We start from the raw sequence: 11,314 nt of genomic DNA on the forward strand, positions 1-11,314 counted from the left end.
GAGGATTTGCAGCCACGTATTAAAAAGTGAAAGTTTGATCTATGATTATTATTCTGTCTCATTACTTTTGGTCCCTTAACAAGTGGGAGGCACATATGCAAACTGTTGTAATTCCTACACAGTTCACCTGATTTGGATGTAAATGCTCTCAAATTAAAGCTGACAGTCTGCAGTTAAAGCACATCATGTTCGTTTCATTTCAAATCCATTGTGGTTGTGTATAGAGCCAAAAATGTTAGAATTGTGTCGATGTCCCAATATTTTTGGACCTGACTGTACCTTCTGTTTTAAGAAGGCAAATGACACTAGCGTTGCTTTTTACTAAGAGGTTTTTTTTGTTATCTTTTAGTCCCCTTATACTTTCTTAGTGGTTTTGGGTCACCCTGAGCTGCTTGGGTATTCTGTTCTACCTTTTCAATAAAATGACTTTTAAGCTACTAGCAGGCAAAAAATACTCAGAACAACTTTGACAGTGCTCTTCACCTACTATGTGGTACTTTTTCAATTGCAGAGTACTGAAAAGTGATATTAAACAGATGAAAGAAGATGAAAAATTATCTCCTAGGAGAACACTCAGGAGGAAAAGTGAAGGGTCTAGGCAGCGCGCTGTCAGTTATGATGCACCACACATTGACCCATATCCTATTAACTTTTCTCCTGCTTTTTCTCGAAGGAAATATTTTAAACCTTAATTCCTATCAGTCACATAAGGAAAGAAAGAGCAAGTTCCCATCATATTGTATCATGTTATAGCCAACGTCTGAGCTATAACGTACCCTGCCGCTCATGCCATGCGTGGGAAACGTGTCCACAAAATCATGTTTGTGCACGCATTGTATAGTGTAAATGAACCCTAACAAAAAAGTGAGCTCTCCTGGCTGAACAAACACTTGCAGAACTTCACTAAGCTAAGCAGAAGTTCATAAATCTTTTGCATATGATCGCAACATCACTTTTTTAACAATACAATGATAGACGCATATGACAGATACAATACTGTTTTTTCCATGGAGTTCTAACTTTAAAGAGATATCGCAATAAAATAGTTTTTAAAGTTATATAACACAGAAATTTGCCTTTAATTCACTTCCAAATGATGGAAAGTTGCCAAGTTTTCCAGTAAACTATTTAATCAATGTTGTCAAGAAAACCAATAGAAGCAATTCTACAATGCAATCATCTTTCTTTACAGACAAATACTGTACATGCCGACAACACATTTCGTGGATACACTAACTACTAAATCTATTAAGAAGATGCAAGTAAGGAGAATGGCAGTAGACTTATATCAAGTCAGAAATATGAAGAATTCCAGCAATCTCCAAGGCTTCCTTCAGCTCAGAAAAACATCCTATGTCTCTTAGTAGCCAGACAATGGGCCTCATGTTGTTTCTATATGTTGCTTCTATGCTGTGTATACTGTGCTATTCTGCCCTGCACAGTCCCCCTCTTGTGGTTTCCAAATTCCTGTTATCTCACAGAAAAACAAACACAGAACTTAAACACATGCCATATGTTTAACATTAGCGCTCTAATCACTGTATGTATCTTTGACGACACAATGTACACATATTTCATGTGATGTGCTTGTGCTGCCAAACGAAACCATAATTAGTAGCCAATATACCGTAAGTCAGAAAGGACTGACTTTAAAGCCCCATACACACGCTCAACACCGGGCTTTTATGCAGCACAATTATCAAACAACTTTTGTTGTGAAACAGGTTGAAACAACCAAAAAAAGTTGCTTGCTATTGTTCAAACAACTGATAAGACTGATAAGACTGGATTGACGTCTTATCAGTTGTTTGAACAATAGCAAGCAACTTTTTTTGGTTGTTTCAACCTGTTTCACAACAAAAGTTGTTTGATAATTGTGCTGCATAAAAGACCGCTGTTAAGTGTGTGTATGGGGCTTAACTCTCCCCAAAGATATTGAGATGAAAAATTTGCATTAATGTTTCAAAATATTTAGCCAGTTAGCCAATTCCACTTACCTAAAATGAAATAAAAGCTGCAGTAACGGCATATATCTAAAAGCAAACTTATGTACACCGGCCACTTGCCTGCTCTGATGCTGCTGACCTGCTCTACTCTGCTCTGCTCCTGATAATCATAAAATCCACCCAGGAAATGTGTAAAATGTATAGGTGCCCATACACTTGATTTGCAGAAGAATCAGTATACAGCTGATTCAATCATAATGATCAAATTTGGCAAAGATCAATGCCGAAACATGGCCATCTGATTGCTGTTTCTATCGTTTTCTGGCCGAATCGATTGAGGCGACTGATCCTGCATGCTGAAAAGATTTCACTCAAAAGGACTCTGTCAGGTATGCAGGCAGCTCACCTATCCGCCATGCACCTCCGCAAGCATCCTCTCTGTAAGAGGCTGTGTACAAATCATGGGGCTTCTGTACTGCAAGGTGCACGCAAGCAATGACCAGTTTCAGCAGGAAAATAAGTAAAAATGGTAAAAGGGTCGGGTTCATACTAGATCCTCTGCCAGACCATTTCCCAAAGCAGACGTCAGCAGACCAATGGACATACAAAACGGACTTGTGCTTTCCTGTTCACACATGTCTGTTTGTCTGTTGCATTTCCACAATGCACAGATCTGACCCGCGTGATTTATTTGTTTAAAAGCGGATGCGTTCCAATCCATCCCACTTAATGGCACTCAACAGTAGTGCAGCAGACTCTGCAACGGACCTGTAGAGCCTAGGTTCTTAATTTGTGGTACCTGTACCCAGGGCCGGGCCGAGGCAGAGGCGAGAGAGGCTCCAGCCTCAGGGCGCAGTGTAGGAGGGGGCGCAAAACTCACTCAGCTACCATTCCCCTATTGTGTATGAAGCAGAAATAAATAAGAAAAGGGGATACATGGCAGTGACTGCAAGCCAGATAACTAGAGATTAAGGTGTTGGGGGGTTTGGAGGCCCTGTGGCGCCTCTTAGTCTAATAGCAATCAGTGTGTAACGGCTGGGGTGGGAGGGATGGAGGGGCGCACTTTGGTGTCTCAGCCTTGGGTGCTGGAGGTTCTTGTTCCGGCTCTGCCTGTACCCCAGGGGGTATTTCTGATGGTTCCAAGGGGTACTTGGGCTTATTGTACTTAACTAAGTATAACAAATTTAGAATTTTAGAAAACAATAAATCTTATATAAACTCCAAATTATGGTAGTATTTTAGCTAATTAAAAGCAATAAGTAATGTTTGGAAATTATTTAGAAACAATTTGCATGCATTACGATTAAACACATCTTTGTCATGGGCTACTTTCTCAAGAGTTACAGTTTATCCATACTACCCAGATACACTGCTGCTCTGGCTCCAGAAGACCTAGTGTAGACCAAGCCTAACTGCATTATTGATAAGGTGGGATTTTCAACATTATGGAAATGCCTTTTATTATTGCTGTTACACTTGACCACCAGTTGTTTGCTTTATAGTGTATAATGGAGAAATATGACATGAAATATAGTTATGGGTTACTCATGGATATATATTTCATACACATAAAACATTCATCTGCCAGCAGCTTGTTTTGGTGTGCTCAAACAGCCCCTATAGGGAGATGGAACCGTGAACGCCAATGATACTAGAAGCTACACGCGGTGTCTCTGAAAATTCAACGGCAAACAACAGTAAACGCATTGAGATGAACGCTTCTATTTATCCTAATGTGGGATGCACTGGATGCCACCATGGTAAACGATGATGACGAATGCCAGCAGCCGATCAGCTGAACTGACCCTCAGTTTTCTGCCATTATCTAATGCACTTAAAGTTCACCATTGACAGCCAAAGGGAGAAACACAAGAGGCAAATACTGAAAAAATAAAACTCGCCAGTTTGCCACATTCAAGTTGATTGGAAGCACAGTTTTCTTCCAAGTGACTCACAATAAGGATGTGCTGACTACTATTATCACAGTCTTACACACAAAAGATTTTGTTATGTGCACAGCTGCTAGACCTAAAAAAAGGTGAGTCCCTGCATTGTACAAACAACAGCTTTATTCAGTCAGTTCTCTCCAGCTAGTGTGTTCCTTCCAAATGTTCTTCAATACAGATTCAGTTCCCCAACTGAAGAGCGCCCCACATATTTTCTCAAATGTATCTGTGAAGTGCCTCACCAAGAGGTTACTGCCGGTCAACCATCATAATTCTCTCCATCTCTCAACAGCTCCAACGCCTGGCTTAACTGGTAAGTGGCCCATAATCACAGTAGCTGCAGATAAATGATCCTTGATCGCCAACAGCACGAGAGGAGTCTATCTACTACAAAACATTGGAAATCAGCTACGTAACAGCATGGCATGATAAACAAACAATGTCTACCATTTCACGTCACTACATACACAGACAAAACAACCATCTTTCCGAAAGATACTTCCCTTTATGAACATATTTTTCTACCTAAGATTGATATAAACACAACTTCTCATACAGTGGGGCTGATGTATGAAGTCTAGTGCAAAGGAATCTGAAGCAAAATGGAGCAAGTTGCCCAGGGCAACAACACTAGCTTCATTTAATAGCTGCATCCTGAATTAGTTGCGCTAGCCAGCTGCTCCAGTTTTGCATCAGTTGTCTCTGCACCTGTTTTGAAAAATCTCCCCATTGTATATGATGAATAGGCAATATGATGCCACTCAGCTGATGAAGAACTACAAGTACCAGCATTCCCGAGGCATAATGAAATCTATGGTTCTACAAGAAGTTTACAGCTAGTTGGCTGTATGGGGGTGAATTTCCTGAAGCAATGAAGAAATAAAGTTCTGCAATGGCGATATTATTAAAAACGTGTAAAATAAGCAATATGGAGTGATGTAGATAAAGATGAGAATCCCCATGTAATTAAACAATAGTATAAATCTGACATCTTACTCACTTCTCTTTTACCATAAATGTTGCTAATCAATAGGAAAACAGGCAAGGAACTCTTGTTTACTGGCTTTATCATAGATGTCTTTACATTAGTGAAAAATTATAGATAACAAGAGTCTATCTGCATTAGAGCATAAGTACCTTGACTGATAAATATAGGAGATCAGCTATTGAGGTCAATCCACAGAGCATAAGCCAAGATATGCACAAACAAAGGAGGCTGGAAAACACTATACAGCACAGAGACTGTAGTGTAGCCTGATCTGCTGTCCTTCGCAGATCTATGGCGATACTGCATAATAAAGAAATAGTGGAGTAGTTGGAACCTGAAGAAGAGCTATACCCAATGGTGTGAAATCCCTCAGTCCCCGCATTGTACTCAACACACACAGGCTCCTTTGTTACCAGGTAGACAAGTTCTATCAATCCATCTGACCTTGATCATGCCAGAGAACTGGACCAGACAGTCACACATTACAGAAGGACACTGTCATCTGGCAGGTGTCTCTCATCAGCCACAAAGCCACAAACAAGCGACAGATGGAAAGTGATCACTAAATTCAATTATCACCAGAGATGCTTCTAAGAAATCCTGAAGAAACAAAGATAGCTTGCTGAAGTCCTAAAACATCGGGTGGTACAAAAAAGTGCTATTTACCTTTGTCACCTTTTTAATAGGTCCCGATCGTAAGTGAGATCATCAGCTAGATTGGTCCAGATCAAGTGATAAAAGTCCCACCAGTTCAGCCAGATTCATGGGACTAATGTGTCTCCACTCCGGACGAAGCAGTACTGATGCTTTCCTAGTGTGTGAAGAGTATGTATGTTTTGTCAGTCTCCCCCTCTGCCTCGGAGTGAGAGAGAGAGAAAAAAAACAGGGTAAGGTTTTTAACCCTGAGTTCCTTTTATAGATACAGCGGCTGTGCAGTACAGGAGGGGTTACTATCGGTCAGAGCCGTCCTGCTGCCTGTGTTTATATGGCTCAGTTCTGATCTGCCAGCACGTGTAGACAGGCTCCTCCTCTTAAGAGGGCGATGCTCTCAGTGCGATCTATAGGAGACAGCCCTGCTATGCTGCTTTTCTGACAAGAAGACTCCATTTTTACCAATGATGCTGTGTTCTCCTTTCCTGAACTATAGTGCTTCTCAGAGCAGGGAGAATATGACAATTGTCACTGTCACTAAGCCCCTTCTTTCTTCTCCAGAAATAAGACACGCGACGAATGTTCTTTATTATCAGTGTCGTGAAATTCGCTAAACTTCCATGTATGAAAACAAATGACGTCACCTTTTGTTAAGATTCCGTTTTGGTCCCTCGTTCTAACCTGCAGGGCTGTTATTTTGAATTTTAATGGTCAGCAACGTTCTTTACTGTGTGTATGTATATATCTATCTGGTAGAAATATCAGTGTGCTGTGGCCGACATAAGTACAGAGAACGTGACCCTTACAAGGCACTGACTGTATGTTCTAGGCTGTATATAACATGTTTATAATAAATACACTTTCCACTGAATAATTTTATTAATTATATAAAGGTATTATCCCAGTGATAACACTTATTGCACTCTATTTGTTTCCTTATCTGTTTTAGAAGACGTTTACTAAACAGATTATGTATGCCTCCAATTAGATTATAGCTAGCTGAAACGTTTAATTGTGGCAGTTTCAGCTGACAGTCTGCAGACTGTGACCAGAGGATTTGGTGCTGGTACACTGAGTGCCAGCACTGCTTTCACACAGCTGAGGGCAGGGCCGGGCCGAGGCATAGGCTGGAGAGGCTCCAGCCTCAGGGCGCAGTGTAGGAGGGGGCGCACAATTCATTCAGCTGTCATTCCTAATTGTGTTTGAAGCAGAAAGAAATAAGAAAAGGGCATACATGGCAGTGACTGCAAGCCAGATAACTAGATATTAAGGTGTTGGGGGTCCTGGGGTGCCTCTTAGTCTAATAGTAATCAGTGAGTGACGGCTGGGGGCGGAGGGATGGAGGGGCGCACTTTGGTGTCTCAGCCTTGGGTGCTGGAGGACCTTGTCCCGTCTCTGGCTGAGGGGCTTTGTCTGTGGCCTCAGTTTATTGTCCTTCTGTCACTGGTCTAACCCTAATCCCTTGCCTTAAAGGACACCTAAAGTGGGAGGGATGTGGAGGCTGCCATATTTATTTCCTATTAAACAATGCAGATTGCCTGGCTGTCCTGCTGGTCCTCTGCCTCTAATACTACCCTTAACAAGCATGACAATTAGCGGTTTCTTACAAGATTAGCTGCATGCTTGTTTCAGGTGATTTAGACACTACTGAAACCAAAATGATTAAGAGGACTGCCAAGCAACTGGTATTGTTTTAACCCTTTCCCTGCCAAGCAAGTACCAGGTACGTGTTGGCTGGGAAGTGGTTTAACTGTCAATAATGCACCAGGTACGTTATTGGCAAATTGTCCCCCCAAAAAGCAGCAGGGAGGGGGCTGACATCATTCTTCTCTCCCTCCACGTGGGGCCCCCTCCTCTGCCTCCATATGTGGCTGGAGCAGTGGTCCAGTTGTAATTACTCACCTAATTTCTTACTCCATGCTGCATGTCCTGAGCTGGCAGCCACGTCCTCTCTCCTTCCTGTTTCCTGTTTGACGCGTGATTACATACATGTCATACAGGATCGGGGCAGCCAGAGAAGGTGCCTGCAGCCACTGGGGACACGCCACATGGATTGAGCAATTGGGTGAGTAATTACAACCCGACCGCTGCCCCAGCATTACACGGGGCACACAGGAAGGGGGCCCATGTGGAGGTAGGGAGGATGATGTTGGCCCCCCTCACCGCAGTGCCACCAGTACCTGCTACCTATACTGGGGGCTACTATAGCTACTACCTATGCTGGGGCAACTAAACCTCCTACCTATACTGGGGGTACATATACCTACTACCTATATTGGAGTACCTATACCTGCTACCTATACTGGGTCACCGATACCTGTTACCTATACTGGGGCAAAAATGTAGAAAATGGGGAGCGCTAGAAGATAGTATGTATCTGTAACCCTACTCAAAGAAGAGCCGTTTCCCGTTACACCGAGTACCTTGCAAAAATAACTAAGGGAAGTGTCTGCATACAGATATCAAAAAGTTTATTGAAGAGAACCATATAAACAACCACATAAAAAAAACCACTATCCCCCCTTAAAATACACGGCCATGTATGACTGCCTAATCAGCTGACAACACACGCATCCTCACATAAACTGGCAACCTAAATAGTATGTTCAGGACCCACTAGAGTAAAAAAGTATCTATATGGGTAATAAGTGGATACACCACACTGAAACAGCCATATAGCTTCACAATTCATTAATCAAAAACTTCAGTAGATATGCCAGGAGGACAAAATCATCATCTTCAGTATGAGTTCACACTGCCACTTCAATGCACTACATCTCACATAATAGTCATCCTGAATAAAACTGATGCACACAGTCTTGAGGAGCAATGTGCGGACCATCCGCTGTTTCAACCATCAGATTTTGCACAGAGCACAGTGCTACTATCATGGGAAACAGCTAATTACTTCTACACCGTTCTGGGTTTTTGCCACAGATCAACAGTAGAATATGTGTAGCTGAGCCAAAAGAGCTTAAAACATGACACACGCTGCCCAGACGGACTCTCACCACCGCTGGGCTCCGCTTATCAGGAAGATGTCCCCCGCTCTTGTGTAGTAGGCAAAACGGTGGTGCGCACTTAGTATTCCCCAGGATAACCGATGAATGTGAGGAGGCCTCTCAGCTAATGGCACGCTGGAGCAACCAACTCCAGATCAGCGTGGAAGTGTCAGCGTGGAGACGTCAGCTGACCGGCAGGCCGTGTCACGTGACATGTTTTGCCCGGCCCCCTCCAGGCTTTCTCATACGTGGCTATACTGGGGCACCTATTCATGCCTATCTATACTGGCTGCACCTACTGTATATCTGGCTACCTGTACTGGTGGCATCTATACCTGACTACCTATACTGGCCGCACCTATACCTGGCTACCTGTATCAGTGGCACTTATACATGGCTACCTATACTGGCTGCACTTATACCTCGCTACCTGTACTGGGGGCATCTATTCCTGACACCCTATACTTGCTGCACCTATATCTGGCTACCTGTACTGGTACGCCTATTCCAGGATACCTATACTGCCTGCACCCATATCTGGCTACCTGTACTGTTGCACCTATTTCAGAACAGCAAAAGTGGGATACCAGTACATATCTGGTATCGTTAAATTCAGTAGAATCAGGGCTTTTATAATTAACATTTTTGTCAGTAAATGGAATTTGTCTTTGAAAAAAAAACACAACAGAAAAATATTTTATTTTTTATTTCACTTTTTTTTTTACATAGATTCTCTCAAAAATGTTGTTATATCTCCAGAAAAAGTAAAACATTTTGTTTCAGTGTTCAAGCCCAATTTGTTACAGAAAAAAACAATATATAATATGTCCTATTTCAAGTAAACCTAATGAGTGCAAAAGGTAAAAAAAACTGCTTGGTAGTAGATGTTCGTGTTTAGGACAAATCGGCTGGCGGCGAAAGGGTTAAAAAGTAAACAAATATGGCAGCCTCTTCCTGATACCTAACCTTATCTTCCCCATCAATGAAAACACCCCTTTTACCAAAACCTCTTTTCTTAAAGCCTAGCTTTAACAGCTCACTGAATCCTAACCTTAACCTTCCCTATGGTAACTAAAAATGCTCAAAGGGCCTCTGTCACGAAAATCTTAAAATGTAAAATACTTGTAAACATATACAAATAAGAAGTACTTTTCTTCCAGAGTAAAATGAGCCCTAAATTACTTTTCTCCTATGTTGCTGTCACTTACAGTAAGTAGTAATCTGACATTACCGACAGATTTTGAACTAGCCCATCTTCTCATGGGTAGTTCTCAGGGTTTTCTTTATTTTTAAAAGCACTTAGTGAATGGCAGTTGCTTCATCCAACTGCCAAAGAATTGTACGGTGAGCAGGGAGGCTGGCCAGCATCAGTGTATAAATCTTTTTCAAGAGATGACTTTATAAAGAATAAAGGCCATGCTGAGAATCACCTTGAAGAAATGGAGTAACCCAAAACCTGTCAGTAATGTCAGATTTCTACTACCTACTGTAAGTGACAGCAACATAGGAGAAAATATATCTATGGCTCTGCCTCATTTTACTCTGGAAGAAATGTACTTCTTATGTGTATGTGTTTTAAATTTTAAGATTTTCGTGACAGTTCCTCTTTAATGCTGGGCATACACGGTACGTTTTCTACCGTGTAATCGAGCCGCTGGCTCGATTCCGGCCCGTCCCCGCGGACGCCCGGATCGATTCCCGCTCGTCCCCGCGGGCGCATCCTTATCTTCCGCTCGTTTCTTCTTTTGTCCTGCCCGCCGGTATCGATACCGGCGGGGTATCGGACATGTACAATAAAAAACATACCAATCGAGTCACTCTGATCCCCTGGATCCCTCTTTGCCGTTTCCGCCACTCCCCGCCGTGATCCTGGCTTTTAATCGCCAGTTTTAGGTAGTGTTTACAAACAAAAAGCATGGCCGCTAACCAGGAAGTGATATATATATATATCATGTTACAGTATACTGCAAGTTATTATTACATAGTGAATTTTCTGCACTCCAGTCAGGGATTCTCACAGTTTCTCAGCATGGGCAGCTCCCTCCCCCCTCAGACAAGCTGAAATTGAGAGCAAAGACCATAAAAAAAGCACACACACAAAGCCTGCAGGGGAGTGCATAACTTTTCCCTATCACAGCAGAGGCAGTGCATTCTTCACTGGGTCGATAAAGCTTGACAAAGAAGATTAGGTATATTACAGAGACAGTGCAACTAGAAAAGGCTGCAGTAATCCAGACCACATTAGAACAGGTATAGGAACTTATAGGATAGAAGAAATAAGGCTGAACATTTTGTTACAGAGTCTCTTTAACTCTAATCTTTCTAACTTATAGTTACCTTTCATTGGCTCTTATTCAATTAACTTTTTCTCCTACGTTTTCTCCTTAGTGATATTTTCACACCTTATTAATAACATGCCTTTTAATAAGCCACTATCATGCAAAACAATACTTTTGACAATAATAACTAATAACTAATTTTGACAATACTTTTTCACTTACTTTTTGGTACCTTCTCAATTGCAAAGTGCTGAAAATTTTAAACATGAGATAAAACATGACCTCCTATGAGAAAACTTTAGAGAAAAGTGAATCGAAAAAGGGCCATTGTCTTCATCTGAAGCTTTGGCATAATCTTGGCCATCCAATCTACTATCAGAGAGCTGAAATCTTCTCAGGCTCCTGACCACACAGCATCTGGAGTCCAAACCTCTGCCACACAGCTCATGTCAAATCTTCCTGGTCACACTTAACATTTTCCTGGTGACACCACCACTCTGCC

The 11,314-nt window shown here is 42.0% G+C and overlaps 1 protein-coding gene across 4 annotated transcripts in view; it reads right to left on the bottom strand.

Moving 5' to 3' along the window:
- ABCA1 (ATP binding cassette subfamily A member 1) overlaps positions 1 to 5,858 on the bottom strand; it is a 154,886-nt gene extending 149,028 nt beyond the window's left edge. For 3 of the 4 annotated variants that reach the window (XM_068234428.1, XM_068234427.1, XM_068234426.1), the window contains exon 1: positions 5,547 to 5,857. The gene's annotated coding sequence lies outside the window, so the exon portion shown is untranslated. Of the gene's footprint in view, positions 1 to 5,546 lie in introns of all 4 variants that reach the window. The other variant, XM_068234425.1, reaches the window with a different exon arrangement.
- Positions 5,859 to 11,314: the final 5,456 nt, after the last annotated feature.

Source organism: Hyperolius riggenbachi, chromosome 1 (assembly GCF_040937935.1).
Source record: "Hyperolius riggenbachi isolate aHypRig1 chromosome 1, aHypRig1.pri, whole genome shotgun sequence".
NCBI lineage: Eukaryota > Metazoa > Chordata > Amphibia > Anura > Hyperoliidae > Hyperolius > Hyperolius riggenbachi.